Below are 3,811 nucleotides of genomic sequence, written 5' to 3' on the forward strand. Positions count from 1 at the left end.
ATAGCTTTTTAGCACAAACTGTGTTTCAGTTTTATGGGTGATGGCTGGAGATCTCTTTGGAGCCGTGTGCTAAGAGGTTATTCTGGATCCAGCTCAGAGGCTGCAGCAGTTTGGCCCATTGAAAAGTACATTTTTCATGTCGGGAAACAATCCCTTGCAGATGGAGGGCTCAGCTGCGGCAGAGGGGACGCGGCCGTTCGGGGAGGGGCTCGGGGAGGCCCTGGGGGGGGGGCTGGGTCCCTTCCCAACATCCCAGCCACGGATCAGCCGGCTGGGGCTGCCTCTGGCCGCCGTCCCTCCCTCCGGACCCGCTGGCAGCCGCCGCTCCCGGCCCACCACAAGTGCAAACCATTAGTGGTTTTCCAGCCTGGAGCACATCACGGGCTCGCTCTCCCACCAGCAGTTTGGCTGGATGGATCCCGCTGCTGCCTTCGGCACCAGATGTTTGTGGAAGGGCCCAGGGACAGATGTGACTCCAGCCTCGACTGAAACCAAAAAAAGTGCCGTTTCCCTCCATAAATCCCAGCTTTCCTTGGATTGATTGGATCTCAGGCAGCTCCTCGCCGGTGGCTTGTTGGCTTTGCTTGATTTTTCCTGCTGTTCAAACACAGATAACAGCACTGGGAGTGGGACGTGCAGCATCCCCACATCACCTGTATCACAGAGATAGAGCGGGAGCAGCAAACGCTGTTTGCTTTGAGTTCCCCTGAACTGAAATTACACATTTAAATAAAAAAAAGAAACCTGGAATTGGTTTTTACAGCCGTGGCTGCTGCAGGTTTGATTCCGGTTGACACCAGAGAAGAGTCGTGGCCGTTATAACCCAAAGCAAAACTCAACCCCCGAAACTGGGCCCTGAGAAAGTGCTGATGATTTTGTATTTTTAAAATTAAAATTACAGAGGGTTTTGGGTTTTTTTTTTTTTCCCAGAGGCAAAACTTTTCCTTTTGGAAAACTCCCATGAGAGAGCTGGAGAGGGACTTTGGGCAAGGGCCTGGAGTGACAGGGTTAGATGCATATTGGGAAGGAATTCTTGGCTGTGAGGGTGATGAGGCCCACCTGCAGAGGTGGGAGAGTGTTTTGGTGTCGATGTGTTGCTCACAGCACCCAGGATTGGGCAGGGAGCAGGCAGGGATTGGGCAGGAATCCAGGGATGCCCGTGGCCATGTCCCTCCCCTGCCCACAGCCACTGGAGCTGCATGAAAGTGCCTCATCTCACCCTTAATCTTCATCTTTTGTTTCAAGCTTTTAATTGTGAAATATTCTGTGTGCGTTTTGCACGCATAATTATGGGGCAGAAGATGGTGATAAAATAGTTTAAATTAATAAGATTATTAAGTAACCTCTGCTGCTGGTAATTCCTCACTCGAGCAGGCGCGCAGTTCACTGTAATTAGTTTTCTGCTTCGCTGGAGCATGTTTAAAGGAGCTGGGAGGGATTTTGGGGGGAGAGAAAGCTGTAAAGCCGAGCTCACAGCAGAGCAGAGGTTTGTCCATGGAAGGTGACAGTCGGGGAAATGTCCTTCCCAGCCCCAGGGCACAGCAGGGTTGGGGGTTCAGTCTGTATGGTGGCACAGGGAGAGGGGATGGCTCTGGGGCATTGACACAGGGCATTTTTTGGTGCCTATGTCCCCATGGGCTCTGCCCAGGGTAGGATCCTCTGGAGAGGCTGCTCATGGCCTCTGCTCACAGCTCCCATGGTCCATCAGCCCATCAGGAACTGCCCCATTTTGAGACAGGATTATTTTTTGGTGGGTGACTGATGGTAGGTGAAGGTGCTGCCACAGGGAGGGGAATGCTTAAAATTTGCTCCCTGAGTAAATAACAAATAACAAGCCAATACCACCAACCTGGGATGGTGGAGATAATCAATGGCTTTGCAGTCAAATCATCTGGTTTGGGCCATCAAACAACGTCCTCCGGCAAGGAAAGCGGGCGAATACGCATCTCTGTCCTCATTTCCATGGTCAGTGACGGGCAGGCAGGGCACTCCTTGGGTTTCCACACGAATTTTTATTAGTTCACGCTCGTGGAGTGCTGGATGGAGCACGGACCCGGTCCCAGGGCAGGCTGAGAGCGGTGCCAGGAGGGCACAGCCCCCTGGGTGGGCACAGCCCCCTGGGCGGGCACAGCCCCGCGCTGGCTGCGCAGAAACCCCGCTGGGAACCCTGCAGTGCCAGTCCCCGGTGCTGGGCTCGGGGAGCTGAAGGCAAACAGCTGTGGCTCTGCTGCAGAAAACCTCCCCATTACCTCTGTCAACAATTTTATTTTTAAAACTCCGCCAAATGAGAGGTGCATCCTTTATCTGCTGCACGGCGGCCGCATATGTAACACCAGCACATAATTAACAGTCAAGATCATTTACATTGTCGCTTAGCTAATTTTCATAATGTTTTCTTTATTATCAGAGGAAGAAATTAACCCAAGAATTTATTTACATACTAGTCTCAAACAGTAACAGCTTGCTAATTGCCTGTTAGGTGATTAATAAGCTTACAGCAGATGCTAATGAATCGAGAGCTCACTGTTTCAAAGGTGCTCTTGCAGCATGCTTGTGTTTTGGCAGCTTAATTAGTGCAATAATTATGTACTTGTTGCTCCTTCTTTCAAGCAAATACTGTCAAATGCTTAAAAGATTAAAGAGAATTATATCGTGGAGAACTCGCTGTGCTCGAGTGTTCTGCCTTCGCTGCTTCCCGGTTCCAAGGCAGGGAGGGATCAGTGCAGGGGTGGGGTGGGTTGGGGGGGTTGGCTGGAGGTGGAAGGAGGGAGCAGAGCCCTCACTGCTCCTCACCCAGCCCCTGCTCCCCCCGGGGAGGAGTTCCATGGGCAGTTTGATGGGGATGGGACTCGGACCCCGGCACTTGGGGACGTGTTTCCGTGGTGGCCTTGGCAGCAGTGGTGGAACAGTTGGACTCAGCTGTCTCAGAGGGCTTTTCCAACCTAAACACTCCTAAACACTCCTGTGATCCAGTGAAAACCTCCCAGGCCAAGGCTGTGGAGCCTCTGCAAGCCTTTCCCCAAGGCAGCTTTTCAAACCACCTTTTGCAGAGGAAGAACAGGAGGTTTCTTGTGCCACCAGGGAGGTCCTGGTGAAGGTCCTTGTCCCATGAAATGCAGGAGCTGGACAAGGGGGCCCTGTTCACTCTCCTGATGCTGAAGCCACTGCAGGACCTGTAAGAGTTGGTGTGTGGGTGATCTTGCTGGTCTTTCTCCAGGAAGTGGCCATCAGGGGAGGGGGGGATTGTGCCCCTGTGCCCTGCTCAGGTGAGACCCCCCTCTGCAGAGCTGCCTCCAGCTCTGGGGTCCAGCATCAGAAGGACATGAATCTGCTGGGGAGAGCCCAGAGGAGGCCATGAAAATGATCCAACTAGACAACTTTTGAGATCCCTTCCAACCCAAGCCATGGTGTGGTTCTATGGAGTCCAGGCTCTGTGGAGGAGAACAGTGACTGTGCTGCACCAGCCACAAGGAGTTTCCACCTTCAGGGAGAACTTGAGTTAAATCTTTCAGGATGGTGTGGAGAGATGTCCCCATTTGCTTTCATGGTTAATTGCCTCTGCCATCTCCACGCATCCAGACCTTTGGAGACCTCTTCACAACTTCCCTCTCATCTCTTCTCCAGGCTGGGAAGTCCTGCTCCATTCTGTTGACTCTTCCAACCATCCCCTTGGGTTTGCCATTGCTTCCTGCACCCAGTGGGAGCCGGGGAAGCTGCCACGCCCGGCTGTCACCTCCTCCTACACCTTTTCCAGTTCCCTGTGAGGTGGGAGGGACCGGAGCAGACACGGAGCTGGAGGTGTGGACAACCC

This window comes from Chiroxiphia lanceolata, chromosome 12 (assembly GCF_009829145.1).
Source record: "Chiroxiphia lanceolata isolate bChiLan1 chromosome 12, bChiLan1.pri, whole genome shotgun sequence".
In the NCBI taxonomy this organism is placed as follows: domain Eukaryota; kingdom Metazoa; phylum Chordata; class Aves; order Passeriformes; family Pipridae; genus Chiroxiphia; species Chiroxiphia lanceolata.